The following is a 25802-nucleotide window of genomic DNA, read 5'->3' as shown; positions in this document are numbered from 1 at the left end:
TGGGGACTTACCGGGTCCTCCAAGGTTGGAATGGCCCGGTAAGTGCCTATTTTGGGAACTCGGACCCGGAATGCGATAAGGGGGTAGCCATGGTGCTAATAGCACCATGGCTACCTCCTACCTCGTAATGAGGCCCATTGTTTTTCTAATACCGAGGATTCCGAGCCAGATTACAGGGAATCCTTCATACATGTATATATTAGAGAGATTCATTGCAAGAGAAGCAGAGATTCACTCTGTGGACAGTATGGCATGCCTGTTCAAATGCCCCTGGATGAAAGCTCAATATGCATGTGTTGTTTGTAGTCATAACAAATTTGTCCCGTGCACTCTGGGACTCAAAGTCCTCCAATGATCGAAACAGAAATGGAGCTGTGAGGGTCTTTATTTCATAAAAACAAGAAATAATAAACACACTAAAAACTGTAATAGCAACATGTACTGACAAAACAACAGGGGAAAAATATAAACAATACCTGTTAAACGGGTAAAAGCAATGTATACATCAAATCAATAGGCAAATATATCAAAAACACAGCTGCCAAGTGTATTTTTTTGCTGAATGCATTCAAAATAATGGGGGAGCGGATTGAAAACTGGTACCCACTTGATTTAGGGGTCGTCCAGTTGATAAGGTGCACACCAGGCTCGAACCTTGGTCCCTAATGTACTACAGGCACACCACATATTTGCTCAATATTGTATCCACCATTGTTACATAAAACAAGAGAGGCCTGGATGCTCATGTGATTGAATAGGCACCCTCTCGTGCTGTATCCCTCTTCACTATGCATGTGTGGCCAGGGCCACTGCATCAAGATGCAAGCACTTTGACCCCCATTAAATGATGTGGCGCCGCCTAGTGGTGCAATCACAAAATGTGCCTCGGAAGGCAGTGTCTGCTATAGCTCAAGGATCAATGGTACCCAAAATAACTCAGATATGTGTTTGTGAGGGAGTGGATTTGACTATTGAACAAAACGTGCTCTCAAGTACTGTACATTTAGATTCTGCTGTTCAATTTGAGTCCTTTGTGGTGTGGTATGGTCCAAATTACCCCTGTAGTTTCATCAAAGCATGTATCTGTCATGGAATTTATCAGTCGGTTCAGGGCTCAAATAGTTAGGGCTTCCAGCAGTATCAACTCCAGGTCCTCTGTGGCATGGACGGGTGTTTTTAGTTAAAAACATAATGCAGTTGCCTTATCATAATCAGTTTCTCTGTCACACACTCTAGAAGAATGCCCTTCAAGTCTGCAATGGTGACAACACTTCCATGGTTGAAATGGAGTGGAATGATGGGGTAGATATTCTTGAGGCTCTTGAGCGCTACAATATTGTGGCTCTCCCTGTAGATGGAGGTGCAGAATGACTTTCGTTCTCCACATTGGAGGATTGTAGTCATGGCCAGTTTTGACTGCAATATTTTCACCATCTCCTGTGACTAGTGAAATTGCCTGCGTCAAACCCATCAGCCTTCTGGTCTGACGTTCTCTCCCTGCACTGGATGAGAGTAGGTTCTGCCTTCATCTAATTCTCCCTCTACTATGTAGATCTCTTCACATTTATTTATGGTAAGTTGCATTGTTGCTGTCATGTGCTCTTTCAGCTGCATCTGGAGTTGAGCAGACTTGCCTCATCTGGGAATTTGTCTTAATCAATTTTCATTTTGCGTTTCACTCTTGTTAAAATGGATTTCTGAACTCGGACCTGGAGGGGCAGAGGTTCAGAAGGCCAGCCTAGTTTCTTGGAACAGGGTAACCTCTGGACAAGCCAGACCAATCAGGGTAGCAATGACCGCGGTCAAGACTGAGGGCCTCATTACACGGTAGGCGGTAACCATGGCGCTATTAGCGCCATGGTTGCCGCCGATATGTTACTGTGTCCGCCTTGGTGGATGGCGGAATTACCGCCCTACTCCAAGGTGAGCGGGGGCGGTAATTCCCCATTCACCAAGGCCCTTCCCCATTCCCATTTTTGCCTCCATAGGGCATAATGGGAATGGAGAAGGCGCTAATTACGGTACCGCAAATTGCGGTACCGTAATTACCTCTGAGGTCCCTTTGCGGCACCCTACTTTAACGCCTGGTAAAACCAGCCGTTAAAGTCGGGTCCCTCAAAGGGAACTCGTAGTAAGGCAGTAAGGGTTTACCGGTACCGGCGCCCTTACCGGTACCGGTAAACCCTTACCGCCTAACGTGTAATGAGGCCCTTAGTCTCAAGAGGAGTGAGGGTGACTGAAAGACCTCAATGAGCACACAAAGCAAGGACACTTACAAATTACTCCAGACAGGTGTTATATGAAAAATATAGACACATTTATCACAAGGCCTTTGTAACATCGACCATAGCAAAGAATCACAATAATACTAAAGTAAACCAACACATCACAATCAATACAATATATATACAAGACCGAGGGGTCTAAGGAGTTAGGAGCACATAATATGTAGACCACCTAGATGGGGAGGAAAACAGGCAGTGCAAGTAATCATTAGACCCAGTTCGACATCCGAAATACACCTAACTAGGAGGAAGTCCGAGCCCTACGAAGAGAGAAGCCTTATGCTCAAAAGTACCTGCACGCGCTGATGCCACTGGACAAAAGAGGGCCTCTTCAAGGATGTCAGGCAGGTCAGGAAGGTGAATGAAGTGATGCGGAACAAGTCCCTACTACTCAAGCAAGGCCTCCACTTGTGGGCAGAGGCAGGGTGAGAGTGCGGGATAGAGTCGCTATTTCGCAACAGCGATAGACAGGCTCCTACACGAGGGGCCACCGGTTGGGGTATGGACTACTCACCGGTCCCCGACACAGGCAGACCCAGACTTCTCCAGCTCAGTTCACGTTGCTGCCAGGTTCAGCTGCGATGATCAGAACATCTCGACACCGTGTAGATTCTGCGTAGCAGGATGCAGGGTCGAGGGAGTCCCAAATGCAGCGGACGTGCACAGGTTGTTACCACAGCAGGGCAACACGGCAACCGCGTTTTCTCTGGTCCGGGCGCACTTGTCTCACTTCAGACCTGGGAATGCCAAGTGTACGAAATTCGGTGTGAGGGTGCCGTAGACGCAGAGTAAGCAGTAGACCAAGTTTCGAGGGCTTCCCCGGAACGGCGGCGGTGACAGAGCAAAGTGTCCAGCATAAGCTAGTCAGCCCACTGGTTGGCCCTGGGACACTTCCGAAGAGGCTTACTTGCAGGGTTTGATGAAGGTGCCGGGAATAGTTGATCCCACTATTCCAATGGGTCGAAGCGCCTTTGCAGACCTTCTAGGACGATCAGATGCAGAGGGGCCTCGCAGGACGACAGCGTCTCAGGGTGCCAAACCTTCAGCGGGTCACCAGCGGTTCCTCGACTCAGCTTCTTGTTGCAGGATACTTGGCTCCTTATCCCTTGTTCGGTGTGAACTCAGGAGATCGACATGGTAGTGATGTTTCCAGCCTCCTCTTATCCAAAGTTCCCTTCGCGCCAAAATGGAGAGGACCCAATGGGAGATCTGCTCACAAACACTCACACCATACGAGGACCTATCACGGACCACGGTGGTCCCAGGCATTCAGGACACTCCAGACTCTCTGGCACCCAGGATGTGTATTGGGACCAGACATCCCAGCCCACATCCTGGAGGCACACACAAGGCATGCAGAAGCCCGCAAAAGCGATGTGTTTCGCGGGAAAGTGCATGACCAAATAAGGACGGCCCGGGTCAGCGGACAGGACAAAGAACCTTGTGGCATGGCCATTTTGGAGCCAGGCCACTTACTCGTGCCAAACGCGGTTAGCGCGGATAACATGGCAAAAAAGGGTTCAAAACACAAAAGAAACGATAGCTGCCACCAGTCCTGTCCGTGACAGTTCGTAATAAGTCCAGCGAGAGTTTCTAGCGCCTTTGGAATGACTAGAGACCCAAGAGCGCGATAAAGCAAGTTACAGTGCACTCTTGTTTCATGTTACACAAAAGCTGCAACATGATGAAAGGACTTAGGCAAACGAAGTCTCCCAGTACTGACTGTCTTATGGGCATGTCAGTTTCCCCATAAGAATTGAGCGAAAGCCCAGAGGAGTGCGGCAGAAGGCTGCGCTTCTCTGGCAAAGTCTAGATCCGGGTGTAAAACAACAGCAAAAAGTTTGGGGGTTGCCACTTGGAGGGAAAATTACATACAATTATGAAATCTTTCCTAACAACTCTCCACTCCTTTCCTTTCATGCACTAAACAAAGTAGTTGCTCTATGCATGTGTGATAGGCAGCCTCCCTTTCCTGGCTCTAGTTTAGTAGCTTTAAACATTTCTATTAATTCAGCTCCAGGTTTAGTACTCTCAAAAGCACCTTCTGAAGCATCCAAGACTTCTTTAACAGATATGTAATACACATACTTGTTGTGAAATCTTGTTACTAGTCTAATGCAAGAAAAAAGGAACCCCTGAGACAAACTAATGTCATTAGCACATGTTATAGTTTGAATAGATAACACAATTCACAACAACTAAATACACCAATTACACAATCAAATGATGACTTGCATCCTTTTGAGGCCATCTGAACATGTGCCCTTAACAGTTGCACCAGGACTAATATTCCGCAGAGATTGAATGGTCCTCAGCATTGTCCTCAGCACTGCATCTTCTATAGCTCCTCACCTCTCCTCATAAGCCAGCTACCTACAGGCTTTTCAAATCTGTGCATCTTTTAGTCGGCCCATGATTGGTAATCGTTCCCCTTTATGAGCTGGTTGCTATAATGAAAAAAAGGACCCAGTGGGTCCTAATGTCCATATCAAGGTGGAAGAGAGATGAATTCTTGTAGTGCAGCCTTCTCCAAAACGGCCACTTTGGTGGCAGGTAATTGAACTTCCCTCTTGTGGGGTGTGGGATAATCATTGGTGCGAGAACATGGTCTATGTTCTTCACCTTGTCTAATGCAGTCTCTGCTGTCACAGTAAGCACTAATATCTCCTTCTTGGGTTCATCTAACAAGACTTCCCTTATGATAAATCAAACTGTGGAGCTCTGAGCATCTGCCCTAGCCCAAGGAATGTCATTGTGTTTATCCATATGGCACAGTAAACAGGGGTTAGCGCTTCAATAGGAGTTGAACATTGAGATATTCTTGTAAACAGAAGAGTAGCTTTTCTCAATGTCACCCTCCGATTAGTAACACTCTGCAGGACAGTAGCACCTCTAGCAGATTTCATGTGTTCCTTCAAAAATCTGAATAGAGAACACTGAAACTGGAGTGTGTGGAGCGTGATCTGTTTGTAATTGGTACAACCAGCTTGACAACAGGAGATAGGCCCCTGAAACCACCAAGAATCCCCTCCCACCCCGATTAGCAGTGGGGCACATTATGATAAGTGTCAGGCAGAAGTTAGATATTTACAGGGTTTTAGTATGGATACATATGTGCCTCCATTGAGGTGATTGGATAAATAATATCCCCTCTGATAAGGAACCATGTAAAAATAAACATTACCAATTTCAGCTCTTAACAAAAAATGAACATGGTAGTGAAATAATGCCATACAAACCACAGAAAATGTTGTATTTTCCTTCCCAAGAGGGTGATTATTATAAGTGAAATCTACAGTCTTAGCTGCTGTTGCAGAATAGATATGTTTCTCAAAAACAGTTAAAACACAGTTTACAGCCTCTGTGCACAGAGGATTGGATCCTTCTTTTTGCACTGGCCCTAATATTGGAATTGGAGATGACATCTCCCACTCCATAGATCCAACGTTGAGGCAATATTCGAGACCCACCATCGTCCTGAGGAAGGTTTGACAAAAAAAGGGCAACATAAGAAGCCTGAAAAAACAACTAAAACATGCGTCGACAAGTTGACAAGCTGAATCTGTTGCAGAACAGATAGCCACATTTGCAATAAAGAAGGGTGTTAAAAAAATAGTTTTAATAGTTGTGGTTAGACAGTTATATAGGTAATGTAACCAAAGAAAAAATGCAATATGTTGGTGTTATGAGAGACTGAGAGCGTGTGAATGTGTGGTGGAGTGAAATGAGTGGAGTTGGATATATGTTCTATTAGAAAGATGTATTGGAGTTTTTATGAGAATACCGGATTACTAATTTAAATATTATATTTTGTAATCATTTTATATTTTTTGTGATAATAGTGGGATCAACTATTCCCTGCAAGTAAGCCTCTTTCCAACCTCGCAACCCTGTGTACCATTGACATCTGCTCCTCCACATGCCAGCTGTAATTCTCAGCCTTATGCTTTCCCTTTCAGAGGATTTGTGGGTCTGAGTTGAAAAGGGCAAGGGCAATTTCCCCTCTGTCGCCCTTCCAGGTCTCACCGCCTTTCTTCTCCGTTTGAACTGCCAGTTTGGTGTAGCTGTCCCCTGGTGCATTCAGCCTTGCTCGAAGTGTGCTTTCGTGCTCCACCATTTATCCCCATGGGGAAGGTAAAGGGCTGTCAGGTGTGTGTGGTTATTATCAATTGCCTGACTCTACCTGGCCCATGTGTTGGGACATGTCAGGTAAATGGCTCTGGTGTTAGTCCGTTGTCTGTTACAGTGTAAGAAAATGTTCATGTGGGTAAAGGGAGAGTATAGCTTTTAAATATCCTACAGGATAGGATAGGGAAGCAATGTTACAAGGAAGGGGATACCCCGTTTCAACTCTTCTACTCCCCGAAGACCCCTCACCCAGGTGATCCTCCCCCACTGGTCCACCCCCAGGAACTGGATCCAACAGTGATGGCCATGTCCGGGCCACCTGGATAACAGATCTCCGGGGACTAGCGGGTGAGACACCTTCAGGTTTCTCACATACCCTTCCTCAATGCGATGTAGCCGCATCTGTTTCACATGGAAGCCGGGACAGGAAATCTACATTTTCCTGGTCTATACCTTTCCAGTGTTGCACTGTGCAGCAGTAGGGCTTCAGGTCTAGAAACCATCACATGACACATGGGTTTCAGTATTTGTGTTGGCTAATCCAAACTAGGGGAGAATGATCAGTGACTAATGCAAACGTTCTTCCTAAGAGGTAGTATCTCAGGTGGGCAATGGCCCACTTGATGGCCAGGGCCTTCCATTCCAGCAAAGAGTCATTATTTTCATTTGGGAAGAGTTTGCGGCTCATAGAGATAATGGGATGCTCTAATCCATTGCAGACTTCAGATAGGACTGCTCCCAGTAAGGGATGCGTCTGTCTGCAATATAAAATCTTATGAGAAGTATATCAGGATTGCATTTTGGCATAGAGATTGCTTTAAGGTGTTGTAACATATGTCATCCTCTTCAGACCAACGAAGTTTCTAGGGTTCGGCGCTCTTAAATTTATCAGTCAACCTCACTGTTTTGAAAGAAAAATTAGGGATAAACCTACAGTAATATCCTATTAACACTAGAAAGGCTTTCAAATCCCATTTAGTTTTGGGTGTAGGTGTGTCTAGGATGGCTCTCACTTACTCATGTTGAGGCTGTATGTTCCCGTTCCCTACAAAAACCGCCAGATATTTTTCAGCTCATTGTGCCAATCTTTAGATGGATTAGAAGTTAGGTTGGCTTGTCTGATGACACTCAGAATAGTATGAAGGTTGAAAAGGTGGTCTTCCCAGGTTTTACTATAAATGACAATATCATCAATGTAAGCTCCACAGAAGTCCGAATAGGGGTTTAAGATTGTATCCATTAGTTGTTGGAAAGTGGCTGCTGCGCTGTGTAAGCCAAAAGGGAGGACTTTAAATTAAAACAGTCCTAAGGGTGTTGAAAACACTGCCTTTTCTTTGTCTGGCCCATATAATGGTACCTGCCAGTATCCTTTTGTTAGGTTTAGGGTGGATAGAAAGTGTAGGCTCCAAGTGTATTAATTAGGTCATCGATGCATGCAATGGGCTGGGCATCGAAATTGGATATTGCGTTGACTTGACAGACATCTATACAGAACCTCCAGGAACGGTCAGGTTTATTGACCTACACGATAGGGGAGGCCCATGGGCTCGATGAGGGCTCAATGATATTAGCTTGCAGCATTTTGTTTACGTCCTTGACCGCTATCTGTTTACAGGGCTCCAGGAGTCTATACAGTTTTAAATAGACCACTTTTCCCTTATGTGTTGTAATATAGTGGTACATTTCTTTGATTCTTCATGATTTGTTGGAAAATACATCCGGGAAGGATGTGATTACATCCTTTAGATATTTTTGTTTTTGGGTAGACAACTCAGGAGGAATTAGTTCAAAGTTGTCTATATCTTCTGGAACCAAAGAATATATTACTTTGGCATGGGTGGCTGACAGGTTCTCTTTCCACTCCTTTATGAGATTCACGTGATATAAATGGACCTTCTGTTTTTGGTCCGGTTGGACTACTTTATAAGTGCAGGTTCCCATTTGTGCTACTAGTTCATAGGGCCCATGCCACTTAGAAACAAGCTTGTTTTCCGAGGTGGGTTATGGGACTAATACTTTTCATCCCATAGAAAAGGATCTTAAGTTTACTTTCTTAATGTAGTTGGATTTTTGTTGACTTTGGGCCTTTCCATATGAGTGCTGACTAGATCTCAGACAAGTCTCATATGTTCTCGCATTCGGGTAGTGTTTTGCGAGATGCGAATGGGTGACTCTTCTTGCTCCTCCCAGGATTCCCAGAGCATGTCCAGGACTTCTCTGGGTGCTCTGCTATTAAGTAATTCAAATGGAGAAAATCCTGCCTACAGCATCCTTCAGTCCCAGTCGTTCCTGTCTGTATCTACTAGTTTACGCAGGATTCATTTTAAGGTTAAATGGGATCTTTCTACCAAACCATCGGTTTTGGGGGTGGTACAAAGAAGTTTGTAAGGTCGTAATATGGAGTAGCTCTGTGACCTCTGCCACGAGTTTGCTCCTAAAAATGTAACCTTGATCAGTCAATATTTCCTTGGGAAAGCCAACCCTGGAAAGGTGGTAATATGGAGTAGCTCTTTCACCTCTGCCACAAGTTTGCTCCTAAAAATGTAACCTTCATCAGTAAATATTTCCTTTGGAAAGCCAACCCTGGAAAAATATGGTAGGAGGTGTTTGAGGATTTGCTGTGTGGTATTATCTTGTATTGAAAATGCTTCGGGGTATTTAGTGGCATACTCCACAATCACTAGGAAATACTGGGTGCCTAATCTGGATGTTTCTAGAGGTCCAATAATATCCATTCCGATTCTTGAAAAAGGGACTTCTATGATTGGTAAGGGATTAAAAGGGGCAGGCAAAGGGATGTGTGTGCTCGTTTTTTTTATATATTTCACATGTCTGTATCTAGGTCTTTATATCGACGTGGATACTTGGAAGGTAAAACATCCCACTCATGTGCGCTTGGGTTTTTTAAATTTGTCCTAAACGAGCCACGGTAAAAAGCAAGTGTGCAAACTCCAGTACAACCTTTCGGTGTGTCCTGGGGATTACCAACTGCGTCTTTATCAACCCTTTAGTTGATGTTTCCCTCCTATACATCAATCCCTGCATTAAGAATCAAAAGGGGCTCCCTTTTCCTATACCTTCTCCTTCTGGAATAGTCCGTAGGAAGGCCTCAGCGAGAGCGGGATCGTTTCCCTGGGCGAAGGCTAGAACACGATAGATGGTGGGCTCCTCTCCCTTTGTGCCTTCAATGTCAGAAGGTTTATCAGCCTCCCCAAAGCCCAATGTACCTCTCTCTGTTTTATCTGGTTTGTTTAAATTAAAGTTATGAAATAGTGCCTTTTCCTAAATTTCTTGAGAAATTTCATCTCCACGATGCACTTCAAATGGGTCTTTGCCATGATTCTGTAAGGGAACCTTTACATCCTCTTGGAAGTGGGGTTGATGACGCCTGCTAAAACATCTAAACCAAACTTCCACGCTAGGCCAGATTTTGGGGCTAACCTGATGTAACACCCTGGAGGGGGTATCAGAATTAAATTGGTAGGAATTATTCCTCTTTTCCCAGGGGAAATGATAGCTTCCCCACTGCTCCAAATATCGAAACCTATTCATTCTTGTGTGGCAACAGAAAGGCTAGAAACTTGATTAATACGTTTTTGAAATTGTAGGGTTCCCCAATTTGTTTCAATTGCGTCACATCCCACCACTGACACCATATGTAAGGAACACATGGTGGCAACAGTAAAGACAGACTCAAGTGATCACAGTTCAAGGGTGTTGATTGAACTTTATTCTTGGTTAGATAAATGCCTAATCTTAACCTAAATGTAAGATGGGAGCAAGCTATGACCATCAAATAATAATAAGGCTGTCCTAGTGGCGTCTTGTCAAATAAAAAGGGCTTATACTAAAAAATTAAAAAAAAAAACTATTGCCAATCCTTACTACTAAATAAAAAAAAAAGAGTGTGGGATAATGTTCACCAGAAAAGGAAGAAGTGTTCATAAAATGACAAGTCTGAATGTTATGGCAGGGTCTCCCTTCTCCACGTTTGAAGCACAGGACAAGGTCCGGTTCTCGAGCACAGCACACTCCTTGACCTGGTCAGCATGAGGTTCAAAGATTCAGTTCAACACTATCAAAACCTTCAGAGGCTAAGTCTCTTTCCTGAAAATGTCTCTGGCCGTACACGGCTTGCTTATTCAAAGTAACAAACACACAAAAAATAGATTCCTTCGATACTCTTGTACCTTGGGCAATTGCTGTTCGCCCCTTCGATCTCCCTCGGCTGGGCTCGGATCCACCTTGCAAAAATGGGCCTCCCTCCGTCGGGTTCACTACGTCATTCTTTAACACAGTTTATGTATTTCTAACACAGTTCACGTATTGCTTCATTACATCAGAAAGCAGGGGTTTGTCTTCTCCTAACTTTCTTCCCGCATCCCTCTGCCAGATTCACACTTGCCTTATTCCGCAGTTTACAATCCTATTGGAAAGCGGGGCTCCCTTCCCCTAGCTTTCCTCTGGCAACGGGTCAGAGACTTTCAATTGTACAAGGGATTTGATGTGACCCTTATAGGACCACTCTGATGCCTCACGCCACCCTTTGCTAGGGCCTTCTGGTTCTTGTAGTTTCAAAGAACAGGTCCCGGTTAGAGTCTTTTGAATGAGTGCCCATGTGGCACCGGACCTTCTGCACCCAGACCTCAACTGGGCTTTCTTTTAAGTTCAAACACTTTCTCTTTCCAATTCCTTATGTTCACAAATGTTGCTACTTGCAACCTTGGGCTCAACACAATTCGGTTTGCTATCCGCTTCCTCACCAGCTGTGCTGAAACCATTAGCTTCTCTTATCTCTGGAGTCAAGGATACTGCCATGGTAGCCAGCTTGCCTCCCCGCCTGCATTATCAAAACGGTAAACCCACGTGTACCATTGACATCTGCTGCTCTGCAAGCCAGCTCTAAATCCCATTTTTTTTTTTTGTGTTTAATTGTATTACAATTTTTACAAAATCATTCTCTTGGCTAGAGATTTGAGGGAGAATGTGGTATATTTCTGTTCTGTTTTGTGCCATTAAAATTCGCTTCCATCTGTGTTTTCTTCTTTAAAATCAACGGTTTTCTGTTTGTTCCCAACTGATTTGTCTTCCAGTGCTAGGCTTTCAATAAACGTGTCTGTTGCCACGGTCAGAGTGGTGGATTCTCCACTCATTAACCTGTTCCACCACTCTTCTTCACTTGTGGTAAGATGTTTTAGTCTATGTGGTTGCAGGTAAATTGTTCTGAATTTTTCTGTACCGGGACAGTGAAGGAGTAGATGTCGCACTGTTTCGGTCTCCGAGGTATTACAGTATCTACAGTTTTTATCTTGCGCCTGCTTTCTGAGGAATAAAATTTCTTTCGTCTTCAAGACGTTCAAGCGTGCTCTTAGGAAAGTTGTGCGTAGACGTTTATCTGGAAAATATTTTAGATAATTTCTTGTCTCGTCAATCCTTTGTGTATTGATTGTATGGTGGGTCAGGGAAGTATGCTGCTCTGCTTTTTCTAGGGTCTCAATCCAATCATACATTTTTAGCTTTTTCTTTATATTCCCTGGGATGCCTTATATGTCCCATTCTGAGCATCCGATTTTTTCTGATTGTTCTAGTAGATTGTTATACCACGTTGACATCATTATGTTTTTTTTACTCATCATTTCCTTATAGATGATGTCCAAAATTATGGGATGCAGACTTCTTACGATTTTTCCCAGAAATAGTAGACTGTTTCTCACTACCACTGATTTTAGTGATTGAAGGCTCAGTTCCCGTCGGATGACTGCTGTAGGGATAGAGTTCGGTAATCGTAGCACTTTGCGCCAAAAAACGCCTTCCAATTTTGTCCACAATGTCATTGGAAGATGTGGCATTGCTTCTGCCCCATAGGTTATTGCTGGAGTGGCTTTAGCTTTGAAAAATGTTATTATTGGGAGGATTGTGAATTTGCCAAATTTTCTTTCCAAAAAGTGATGCTTGTGCTGCTAGTGTTTTTGTATTAAGGATAAGATGCTCTTGCATTGATATTTCTATTTGGCTGTGAGATATTTTCACCCCCAAATACGTAAAACTTTTCACTCTGCAGGCCAATGGCTGTTTGGTCCAGCAATAAAATGTCATCTGCGTAGAGCAGGCGTGTCACTTTCGACTCTCCTATTTTAGGAGGGAAGGAACGGGTGTCGTTTTCTGCATCTACTATGTCTGCCATATATGCCTTATAAAGAGCAGGAGCCAGGGGACAACCTTGTTTGTCCCCTCTGGCCGTTTTTATCGTTTTTGACAATAAGCCTGCATCGTTCAGGCATACTCTGATTGAGGTGTTGCTGTACAGGGATTTGATTTGTTCAAGGAGCGACGGTGGACATTTATGTTTTTTCAGTTTTCTCCATAGTTTTGCCCTGTTTACACGATCTAACGCTTGTACCAAGTCGATCGAGGCTATAAAAATGGTTTAATGGCCCTCAAAAACTCTGGCCTTCAAGATGCTGATCATCATGATGTTAACGGAAGTGCCTAAATTCTTTTCAAACCCTGATTGTAATGGGTCTGCTGTCTTTGCCTCTTTCTGCCATTCCTGAAAATTATCCAACACCAAGGATCCGAAAAGTTTTCCCAGCACGTCCAATAGTGCAATAGGTCTGTAGTTTCTTGGGTCATCCCGCAGACCTTTCTTATAAATTGGGACGATGTTTGCTGTTTTCCATGTTGCACGGATAGATCTTGTTATCCTGCATCTTCTGAAGATTTCCGTTATTAACGGTACCCAAGTTTCCGCCTCGTGTTTAAGATCGGCATTTGAAATCCCGTCGGGACCTGGCGCGCAGGAATTGTTCAGCTTGTTGATCTTCTCTAGAATTGCCTGCTCAGTGCATACAATCCATTTACTTATGTCTTCATTATCTAATGTGTTTACCGTTGATGTTGGTTCTTTAAAAAGGTTAGTGAAATGTTCTAACCATTTGTCTTCGGACACATTGTTAGTGATGGACTTTGCTGTGTCTGTTAGATTGTTCTTTATTATCGTCCAAAAGTCGTTCGAGTTCCTTTTGCAGACCACTCTCAGCATGGTCTCTGCGTCTTCTTGGTAAAGTTCCCATCGGATTGTCTGAAGCCATGATTTGTAACTTTTTTTTTGTTTGGTTGCCAGATCTATGTTATTTTGTGTAGGGTTTTTCTGAGCCTGCCTTGTCACTTTTCGTAAAGTAGATTTCTTTGATCGGAGCTCATCGTTGTATTTATGAAGATGAGTTTTCCCTGCTTTTCTTGTATGTCTAGGACACAGAAAAGGAATGAGAAGCGGGTGGTAGTCCAAGTTTTCTAAGATGTTATTCATGCTTTTATATCTGTTTTTCTGTTTGTAAGTCGCTGTGATGGAAACAATGGCCTCCGTTGTCATTTTCAGCTGGTTTCCTTTTGTGTTGTGTTATTTTGTGTAGGGTTTTTCTGAGCCTGCCTTGTCACTTTTCGTAAAGTAGATTTCTCTGATCGGAGCTCATCGTTGTATTTATGAAGATGAATTTTCCCTGCTTTTCTTGTATGTCTAGGACACAGAAAAGGAATGAGAAGCGGGTGGTTGTCCAAGTTTTCTAAGATGTTATTCATGCTTTTATATCTGTTTTTCTGTTTGTAAGTCGCTGTGATGGAAACAATGGCCTCTGTTGTCATTTTCAGCTGGTTTCCTTGTGCGTTTGTTTCCAACTTGTTCAACATTGTCACCGGCAGGGGTTTATTTGCGTCCCATGTTGCTTTGAGTAAGTCATGGTCACTCTCCGAGTAGATTTCACTTTCTCGAAACTCTTGACTAGTAAATATAAACCCTTAGATGCGAAGATGAAATCAATTATACTTGTGTTTCCTTCGCTTTCCCAGGTTGGAATCCTGGGTCTGGCTGTTTCTAAGGAGTTTAGGTTGTACAATTCTCGAGATTCCATCAACTCAGACCAGGCGAGACCTCTTGCTGTTGATTTCGAACAGGAATTTGTTTTGTTTCCAGGTATGTTTTTCCCATCGTCTGCAACCGGGCAGGTGGCGTTCAGGTCACCACATATTAAAATGTGGTCCACGTTATACGTTGTTGTAGCCACCGTTAGGATTCTTTCTATCTCGTTTAGAAATTCGGTCGTTTTGATTATGGCAAGATTCCAATAGATGTTCAATAGGAGAATAAGATCTTTACTTGTTTTTCTCTGTCATTTTCCTTCTTTCTCCCATTCCAACAAAATCACTTGGATTAACGTGGCTGATACCAGGTTGTGGACTATTCGCAAACATCTGCCTGTACGTACAGCTATTAAAAGGCCAGATTTTGGACGACCTCTTTCTCCTTTTTGAGCTGGAGACAATTGAACCCTCGAAGCCATCCATACTAGGTGGCAATAGCAGCCAGGTTTCTTGTAAACTTATTAAATCGAAACGGCCTAGATTTATCTCACCAGGTTGTGTAAGGTGAGTGTGGCCTCCGGTGTTCCACTATCCAATAGTGATGGTTTGCTCGATGTTCTGTACAGCGTTTTTCTCCTTTGATTGTTCCCTTTCTCCACCAGAAAGGAAAGAGGTTGGCTGCTATTTTCTATTATAGCGTGTCAACGCCAAGTGAAACCATGCCCATTTTTTTGAATTTTTTTCAGCCGTGTCAAGATGTTCCTGAGTCGAGGATTTATCTCTCACGGTATGTCTTTCTTTTCCTGTATCTGCCTGCGTCTTGAGTGGGCCCTCTATTTTTCTGGATGTCATTTTTTCTGTTGCCCCCTCGTCGTCTCTCTGATGTCTTTGGATAGGGGAATTTTCTCTTGACTTTGCTCTTTCTTCCTCTCTGATAGTCTGTATTGAGTTTGAGCCTTTAGGTTTGCAAGTTGCTGATCTTTCCGCATATTTCGTCTGTTTGTATTTTTCCAATACTGGGATGTGTTTTCTTTTCTCCCTCAAGACGTCTTTTGTTTTTGGGGTTCTCTTTGTCAGAGCCCAACTTTCGTTTTCGTTATTTTCATGAATGCAGTCTTTTTTCATTCTGTTTATTTTTAGACTCTTATGTCCTCTTTCTTCTGATGTTGTTTCTCGTAAGAGGTATCCTCTTTTTGACAGTTCCCCTGTCATCAGAAGCATGAGTTTTTTCACTGTTTGGGAGGTGATGTGTAAGAAAATACTATCCGTCCGTCCCTTGTCTGCGAATTCTACTATTTTTATGTCCGCACTTCTGATTTGGCCTCCTTTTGAGATTTTATCAAGGAGCTTCACCGTGGCTCTTCTGCTTAATAGAATTTTCTCTCCAGAACGATCTCTTTTTTCAAGTTTTAGCGTTCGTGTCGAGTTACTCTTGTGAGTAAATAACGCCGACCTTTGAGTTTGATTCTGCTGTGAAGACTGATACGAAGATCTCCAATTGGACCTGTTTCTATTTTCCGGAGATTTTTCTCTTCGTCTGCTGTCTTCTGACTGGTTAACGATACTTCTCTGTTCGTATGTGTTGCTCTCCTTTCTGTTTGATCCTTTGGTGGTCGAGTAATTTTGCCGATGGCTTCTGTCGCTTTTTTCGTTTTTTCCTCGAATTCCTCATGCTCGGTTCTTTTTTTTATGCTTTTTGAGCGATGTTCCTCGTAGGCTCCATAGCTATGTTTGTTTTTATTTATCCTTGTGTTGGATAATCGGAACAGCGTTTTTCTTTCCGGAGTAATCCGGTATCTTTTATAACCTGAATCGTTCAACTTGACTCCCTCTTTTTCTGAATTTGTTGTTTGTTTCTTGTGTTGATTTTCCTTTTGGTTTTGTGTTGGCGATTTGTTATCCACAAATGGCACCTTTCTTTGTTTTACTGTTGGTCGAGGTATTTCAGACTCAGAGTTTTCAATAGAGTAGACACTAATGTTGGATATGTCAATCATACTATCATCCGGCACTGGGTAGCATTCTCTTTTGTGACTCATCTGGTTATGACTATTCTCTTTGTTAGTTGGTTTTTTGTCTGTGACAGTTATCCACTTTGTCATAGGTTCGTTTGGTTTGGTTGCATTTTCCAGTTTCTTCTGCGTCTGTTCTACTTTGGCGTTTTGGAATTCTTGTGGTATTGATCGATTTTTTGTTAACGTCTGTCTCAGTTGTTGTTGGTGCTTTACGTTGTTATGCACTGCGGGATTTTGTACTTTCAATTTCAAGTAATCGTCTTTAGTTTTACCTTTTATAGACATTTCAGTTTCACGCAGCTTATCTTTTGACCTCTTGTGTTTTTTTGTACTGCTTAGTTCTTGTAGATACTCCTCGGGTTTGTCTTTATCACACGTGGGTGTCGATCTCTCACTGTGATTTTCTAATGACTCTGTTGAATCTTTGTCATTCTTGTTCCCTTGAGTTTCAGCCTGAGCGGTTTGGGTGCTAATATTCACATATTTTTTCTTAAACTGAAATACCTCGTTCTTTTGTTGTTCTAATGGTTTTTTTTGTATTTCTGTTTTATCAGTCTGTGTTCCTTGGTCTCTAATATTAGCCTTGCATGCTTCTAAGTGGGTCAGTTTCGAGTTTACAGTTGCTAATATTGACGTGTGGTCCTTTAGCGTATCATTGATGGTTTCATATAGCTTTCCGAATGGTGCCAATGCAACTGTCACAGCTGACATGACCAGTTGCAAGTCAGGCTTTTTTCCGGGTGAATTTTTTTCTTTTGTCTTTGCGGTGTCCTGGCCCGACTTGACTTTGTTTGGAGTAGAAAAGAGTGGTCAAAATGTGTCCACCAGGACGTCATCCTTTCTTTGGTGACAAGTAGATTTCAAGCAAGAAGTCAGCTCTCTACGTTTGATCATGTTTTTGTAGTTTAGTATGGCCTCTGCCAATTGTGCTTCTTCTTGATTTCTTGGATGGATGGTGTTAGGCTTCAGTATGGTTTCATGGCTTTTTTTTGCCTCATTCAATGTTGTTTCTTTATCTGACATGTTTTTTCTCATTTCTTCAATCCTCTCTTTTTGTTCGATCATTGTTTTCTGGTTTGAGGTAGCTTCCACCGATGTAGCTTCATCCTGGTTATTTGCATAATCGGTTTTTAAATTTGGTTTCGGTTCTTGATATTTTCCCCTTCTTTAAGTATAGCTTTTTTTTCCAAAGTGTTATGTTGCTCCTCATTTTGAACAAATGGCGTTTGTTTTGTGGTTCTATTGTCAATATCGAATTTACATTTCTCCTTTTTGACTTGAAGGGTCTTGTTTTGACCAAAATGCCAACGTATTTGGGGTGAGTGGCCACCAATTTCAGGGAGATGTACTGAGGCCGGTTGTTTAGGTGGCTTTCTTTGGGGAGACGGTGGAATCCCCTCGAGAATTTCCATATCAGAGAGTTCAAATCGATTCATTATAGGGGTTTTCCCGAATTTCTCAAACAATCTTCCAATCGGATTGTTGGTCTGGGGTGTCAATTTGCCTGTTTTTTTTTGCTGTAGCTTCAATGGCAATTTGAGGTTAGGGGTTGATGAGGAGATGATGTTAGGAGTGCTGGGTCCTTGTTTTTTTGGATTTTGGTTATTTTCAATTTCTTTTGTTTTGAACTCCAGAGTTTTTCCTTCTTTCATTTCATCATTTTGATCAGTGGATAAATGATTCCATTCTTTTTGGTGCAAGATTTTGCCCTTGAAATCTGTTACTGAGTACATATGCGTTTTGATCCAGTTATGTTATCTCAGAATGTTGGTTTCATCTGTTTCTTGCTCATCCTGGTCTTCCAAATATGATATGGTTCCATTCAGAGAGTTATTTTCTCTCATGTTTGTTAAATTCAGTTGCAGGCTTGATAAATCTGCCGTAGCTATCACTGGGTGTATCTCCGTTTTGACTTGCAAGTTTGGGCATAGTGGATGAATTTCATGCTTTTTTTCTTTCATCAAGATGGTATGGTCCAAAAAGATTTTTAAACCCTCTTCTGTGGTTAAATTATATGAGGGTATTTCAGCTGTGTTTGTAGTTTTGTATTGGTTCTTCGCCGAACCACCAGGGGGCGAACTGCAGCTTTTGCTGGCCCCGTCTCTCCCTCCTTTCCCACAGCAGAGGCAGAGCTCGATTTCTGCTGAGCTCCGACACACCAGGCGGGAGTTCTCTCCTCCTCCTCCCCAGACTCCACCACTCGCGCTACTTCCACTTCCCCGGGGAGACCCAGACCAGGGATCAGAGCAGCCGGCATCACTTCCTCCACTTTCCCCACCCCCATAGTCGCCTTCTCCGGCGATCGCTCCTCACTCGCGCTTTCCGCTGCACCGCGGGCAGCCCCCAGTGAGATGCCGCTCTGGCTGGGACCGCCGCCGTGGGACTCCCAAGGAGCACGATCGACAACAGGCACAACAGCTGACTGCGCGGTGGCGTGAACAGGTAAGGTGGGCCTGTGGGGGGATGAGAGGGGGGGGATTGGGGATGAGAATGTTGGTTTGGTACAGAGTGTATGACGGCCATTTCACTAAAGGAGGTATTTTCGGATGTTTCTATGTTTCTCGTGGCAAGTGTTCTAATGGAGTTTTCATAGTTAGGCCGCTTCTCAAATGCAGCCAGTTTCTTCAGAAATGTTTGCCAAGGGCGCTCCTGCCAGCGGCCGACTGTCCGTTGCAATCAGGTTGTCCATCGCTGATTTTTTTGTTTTAGTCACTATTTGCTCGTAGTTTTTGATCATTACGTTTTTTGTTTCACCAGCGGTGAGTGGGGCTGTCATCCAGGCAGCCGGACTGCAAGACTGCACCTCCACGCAGCTGTCCGCGGCCGCTCCGCGGCCAAAATGGGTTTTTAAACCCAGTTCCTTAATGAAAGGCGAATTAAGACTTCTTTTGAGGAAAAAAAAAAAGATTCAGGACTCTCTGCCAGACTGCACCTCCACGCAGCTCTCAGCGGCCAAAATGGGTTTTTAAACCCAGTGCCTCAATGAAAGGCGAAGAAATACTTCTTGCAGCTCCAAAAGCTGAGATATCTCCAAGGCAACAGATCAAACATGTGAGCGGCAGAACCGACGGGGAATGCCGAGTTGTGCACAGACCTGGGCCCGAGGGACGCAGAGACTGAAACCTCCGGGAAGATTGCAGGCTTGCAAAGGAACAAAGACAATTAAACAGCAAATATCAGAATAGGAGGCCGAGGGACACGTAGGCACTAAGTCCATTTTTATGCTTTCCCTTTCGGAAGCTTTGTGGGCCTAAGTTGACAAGGGCAAGGGCAATTCCCTCTTTGTCGTCCTTCAACGTCTCACTGCCTTTCTTCTCTGTGTGAACTGCCGGATTGGTATAACTGTCTCCTTGTGAATTCAGCCTTGCTCGAAGTGTGCTTTTGTGCGCTGTCTTTTATCCCTGTAGGGAAGGTAAAGGGCCGTCAAGTGTGGGTAATTATTATCAGTTGCCTTACTCTGCCTGACCCGTGAGTTGGGACATGTCAGGTAAACAGCTCTGGGGTTAATCCGTCGTCTGTCACAGTGTAAGAAAGTGTTTGTGTGGGAAAAGGGGAGTTATAGCTTCTAAGTATTGTACAGGGTAGGGTGGGGAATAGGTGTTACAAGGAACAGGATACTGCGTTCAACCCTCGGTGTCCCACTTCCACTCCCCGAAGACCCCTCACCCAGGTGATCCTCCCCCACTGGTCCACCCCCAGGAACTGGATCCAATAGCAATGGCCGTGTCCTGGCCACCTAGACGACAGATCTCTGAGGACTAGTGGGTGAGACACCTTCAGGTTTCTCACAGACCACAGTGTATCTGTGGTCTCCCCTCCCTTGTGGTAGCCCCCATACTGAGGCCTGCAATGCGTTTGAGCTTAGAATGTATTTGTATAAGGCTGTTAAGCTGATTGCCTCTAGAGGTCAACTATGCCATTGACCACTGTGAGGCTATGTTTCTGATGTATACTGGTTCAGTTTGTTGTCTATGTGCGTATGCGCTTCTTTCTCTTTCTACTTATTACACACACAAGTAGTATTGTAATACTACTTGTGTATGTAATGTTACACTGTGGTGTGTGCATAGATATGACCCACCATGTTGAAACAAATTGGCACCTAATTTTGAGGTCATTGCCACTTCCTCAAACAAGCAGATTAACTTTGCCTCTTGGAAACTCTTTGAAAACCAATATACTACTGAGCCACATGGAAATCTAACACCAAATGGTTAACGTTATCACAAGGAATATTTGGGGGTTGAGAGCTCCTGTTTAAAGGCTAAGGGCTCTGTCTCGTCTGAATAAAATAGAGGCAAATGTGGCCGTTTTTCACGAAACTCACCTCCCAGGAAAAGAAGCAGCCAGACTTACAGGTCAATGGGTGGGCCAAGTCTATTATATCGAGGTAAGCAGACCAAAGGAAGGGGCTGCCATATTGTTTCACAAGAAACATTTGGTACATGTTGTCAGCACTAAGACCAGTGGGAATTCTAGTTGGGTTATGATGGAATGCACAGTGGACAAGGTCTCTATAATGTTCTTGAATATTTTGGGGCCTAAGCAAGTCACCCTGTTCTAACTTACGCCGGATGGTACAATAGCGAAACTGTCCGTCCGTTTTAGCTGGTGGGGACTGCCACTAACCCCTAGATGCCATTCTGGATTGGAGGTCACGCTGCAGGCTCATTCCAATTTAAATGCACAAAGCCTTTGAGCAGTTGTACAGGGCAATGATTTAGCTGGCCTATGGCGTCTATGTAATCTGGCAGGAAAAGAATACACTTCACCCACACGTCTGTTCATGTCAAGAATCGATTATCTGTTTGCGAGTAGAAGGCTCCTGACCTATGTGAAGAGAGCCACAATCTTGCCACCTTTTCTATTGGCGCATGTCCCATTTGTTTTTTCTCTAGATTGGGGTGGCCACCTGACCATGAATAATAAGTGATGTTTGTGTCCGACCTTTTGTGTTCTGACGAATTAAGAAATGCGATTAGTTCACACATGCTTTATTTTTAATGTAATGAAGACTGAGCTAAATAAGTAGCAGAGATTTGAGATGCATATAAACCAGCTCTTCCGGGCACCGTTATAACCTCTGTGGCAAAAACAAGAATACTCTCATGAGTTTGAGGTCCGCAACAGGCCATGAAAGTAGAATACATGCACTCGTTTACCCCTGAGAAGTTCAAGACTCTTATCAGTGCACAAATATAGTATAGCAAAATAGGCACAGACTTCCAGTGGTATCATTTGTAATGTTTAAATGTGCCAATAAAGTGTGACCCCCACACTGGCTTCCTACCTAAAATATGCAAATCGGAATAACAAAGTCACTGCCCTTAAGATCCGGGAGAGTATTTTTGTCAAAGATGAGGCGATAACAGGGTAGTTTGCTAAGTTTTAAGAAGTCCTCTGCGTGCCTGAAACAGCCCACTCTCATTATCTAATTGACACATACTTACGAGACACCCAAGCAAAATGCGATCACCAACTGATTTTGATGAGTTGGAATCAGAGATCTCGCTAGGAATCAAGCTAGCTGAAAAACGGTAAAGCTCTGGGCTCCATACGGTATCCCCATAGATTTTATCATACTGTTAGAGATATGGTAGTGCTCAAACTACAGGCCCTGTTTCTGTGTTACAGCTCTGATAAAGTGGCCAAGGGAACTTTTCATGATGCCATTTATTTATTTATTTTGTATTGATTTATTTAGCATTTGTAGAGTGTTCCAAGCCCGGGGGCATTTCCTAAATCCAAGACAGATTTCTTATAGGTTAAAAATGACAGGCCTAGATCCATGATTAGCGCAGAATCAAACATGTTTGCAAAAGATTTAGCAACGAGACTAAGGACCAAACTGGCTTCTTTAAAGCAAGAATATACTCGGACAATACCCACTTACTTTGTGACACTAGATTCCGCTAACAAAAAAGACAAGCCTTGCAGCCATCACACTAGATGCAGAAAAGGACATTGACAGAGTAGGATGGTCGTTTCTTGCTGGGTCCTTGATTTGGGATGCCTTTATTCTGAAAATAATCCCCCTGATTTTTACTCTATACCATACACCTAGAGATACTTTATGGGACGTTCCCTCATTATTTTTAATTGTAAAGAGGGACCAAACAAGTGTGCCCTCCTGTTGTTCTAGGGCCTGCCAGTTCAGTCTGGCCACAAAGCACACACACATAGGATACCCCAGGCACCTCACACATTGCCATCTCTGAACATTCATTGTGGAAGAGACATCATGCAGAGCAGGAGCTCTGCTGTCAGGGAGAAAGGCACCTTTTTTCACAGACCACAGACTGAAAACCACAGGAATGGTCTAGCCCACAAACTATGGACATTGCCACCAACCAAGAGCCTCCTGAATTCCTTTAACTGCCCACAGCTAACCTACTCACATTTTTCCTTTTGTTACCACCACCTTCCACTACATACATGAAACACGAAACAGACTGCATCCTAAAACATGCTAGTATGCCAAAACCACACCTGCAACTGAAGGGCCATAGGTAACACTCTGTGCACTGCCTGAAACACCTCTCTCCCCATCACATAACCCCCATTCTGGATGGGTATCCCCCCTAGTGGTGCCAGCTAATCAACTTTGGGATCAACTCCCCTCTAACAGACCTACACTGAAGGGACGTTGTTGTAAACCACCTAGAAACATACCAGTACACAAGCCTCAGGTAGTTCCTGCTCACCCCTTTGTGACCTCGGGATCTGCATGTACCTCTCTCGTTCCTCTCAGTAAGACTCTCCAACCCTCAGACCACCATTGGCTTTCAAAAGGTTTTGCCAAGATTACATCCTGAAAGTTCTCACCCACTTTGTTTACTTTTATCCATTTGGACTAGATGTGCCCTATCTGAATGCACTTCCTCAGTCTGAATTTCTCAGCGCATTCTAACATCCTGATCAAGTCTGAGGCAAAGATGTAGTGTGTTTAAATCGGATGAGATAAAGTTCAGGGGAATTTTCAACCCAACTCAAATCAGAAGCACACAATTATTCTCTATTTAATTAAATTCTTTTTATGAATCGGGGAGCCAGACTTCAACAAAATGTATTTCCGTAAGTCTCCTTTCACTTTTGGAACAAGAAGCATGCAGGATTACTCAGAAAGTCTTTGTTTTCATAAAATAGGAGTAATTGGATCAATTTAAATATACACAAATTATACATCTATGAAATTCCAATGTCAATGATTACTTCAATGACGAATGTTCAGTACATGGAATACAACGAAACCATACACTTGCAATTTGTAAAGCATGCGAATTCGACAGTGAAAGTAAAAAAAACAGCATACATGCGTTTTGAAGGACATCAGAAGTGCGTTTAAATGACCGGTAGCAAGATGCCAATATTAGACACATGACAAATAGCCGGTGTTAACCAGCAGCGGTGTTGGTGCGCTCAAAGACTAGGTGCAGCTGCATTTGACTTTGATGGAAATACGCATTAAGCACCTTCTGGAACTTACTTGCACATTATCCATCTATTTTTCATGAAGATATTGAATATCATTTTCTCAGCTCGGTTCGGTTTATTTTTGTTAACCAAAGCCATAACTAAATTCAAAAATACAATATGTTTCATCGACTGTGTAGAATACGAAAGAAATCCATAAAAGAATCAATCTCATTAATTCATTCATTTTACTTAATTTGTGCCATTTTCGCTGCACAAAATTGTGTCGGCGTGTTGATGTGTAAACATGTAGCTATGTCTGTATAGATGTGAGAAATAGTGTCGCGCTAATTGTAAATGTGCTGCCAAGCGTCGTGCTCCATGCTGATGGCGCTGCTTTATTTCACTGTTTTTACTTGCAGCATTTCCCGTGTTTACAAATATAATCTAACAAAAGCAACAATTCGGCAACTCTACAAAAGGTGTCACGGGAGGAGTGCGCAAATAAAAAAGCTCCGCATGGAAAACGGTTAAGTTAGCCGCAGACATAGGAGAGCAAGAGACCAGAGACTGGACACAGAGAAAACTCAACTCTCTTCAGCCCAGCAGGTGCAGGGAGAGACATACAAAAATGTCATCAGAAAGCAGAACAGATTTTAAAATAGAATGTCTTCAAATAAATAATCGTACTACAGTGGTACGTACACTCATTTTGGTAAAAAATGTTCATATTTCTCGAGTTGCTCTTTTTTAGTTTTCCATCCTAAAATATCTCTCTCACCAGCACAAGTCATCGTGCAATTGTAATACTCACTCTTTCTGCTGCTAGTCCCCGATATCAATATGTACGTGTGGCACCACGTACCTTATAAATAATGGGGTTGCCACTGCTTTCCTTAGATTCCGCGAGCTGTAAGCAGCTACTATTCCCTCTGCTCTGTTTTTGGAGGACACCCTTTCCATGTGGATGTTAAGGCTGCCCTGGCAATAGGTGTGCTATACATATGTCTGCCATTTTCTGGCCTGGCTTTAAAGACCAAAGTGTCTCCTGCTAAAAGCTCCCGAGTTAGCAATGGGAACAGTGCCATGCCACCTTCTAGGAAGTTAAGGTGATCTATATGTTGTAGTGCCTGCCTCACCCTGCAAAGTCTCTCACTCTCAGATGGGTACTGCCTCATGGAGAACCATAGACCCTACTTGATATGCAGTTGTTTAACCGTATTAAGCACATCACAGTCTAGTGTTTCTGTCTACACTTTCCATCCCACTCATTTTCGTTTTGGTTATTAGGTGGCGCTTGCCACCTATAAACTAGAACTATTGAATTAGAGTACAGATAGGGAGAAAAGAATAATGCGGAGGGACGCACAGCTTGTAGGTGTTGTTTGTTTATTTGACCACCCATTGACTGCCCTTGGTCATGCTAATCCCTATGGCCATTCCCACCCAGTTTTCGACCTTCGCCCTTCCCCCTTCCCTAAACCTCTCCTCACTGGAACTCTTTGAGCTTGCTTTATTTTGCCTTTTTGCTTCAAGTGACCAGGGATGTCATTTAGGGGTCGCCAGAGGTCGCAACTGCGACCTCTGAGGTCTCCCTTGCAACCTCTGTGGACTCCCTTGCGACCTCTGTCTTAAAAAAAAACGAAAAAGATTTTTTTACAATTTTTTTTGGGTAATGCAAGCTCCTGGGCTGTGGCCAGAACCATGTGGCTCTTTACTCCTGCAGTGGCTGGCTTTCTTGTTCAGTCCCTTTTAAAAAAAGAAGATAAATAAGAACAGGCGTGCCACTAGTCTAACACTTTCACCACTGACCCTAAAAAAGAAAGAATAGGAATACCAAATAATGTGTCTTTCTGGAATTCGATACAATAATTGCTAGACTCATTAAAGGTTTATTTCAGGCACACTTGGGGGGGTGGGGGCGAGTCACTGATTCAGTCTGTTCTTAAACGCCTCAACTCAGCCTTTCATCCTTCTGAGGTCGATAAATGAGTACTAACACAGGTTGGGTGATATTGGGTGTACATTTTTTCTACATAGAGCACTTAAACGTAAGTGCTATATAATAACACATCATTATCATTTGGTCATGGACGTCTGCTTG

This window comes from Ambystoma mexicanum, chromosome 1q (genome assembly GCF_040938575.1).
Source record: "Ambystoma mexicanum isolate Mex_15411 chromosome 1q, UKY_AmexF1_1, whole genome shotgun sequence".
In the NCBI taxonomy this organism is placed as follows: Eukaryota; Metazoa; Chordata; class Amphibia; order Caudata; family Ambystomatidae; genus Ambystoma; species Ambystoma mexicanum.
This window is presented reverse-complemented; position numbering follows the sequence as displayed.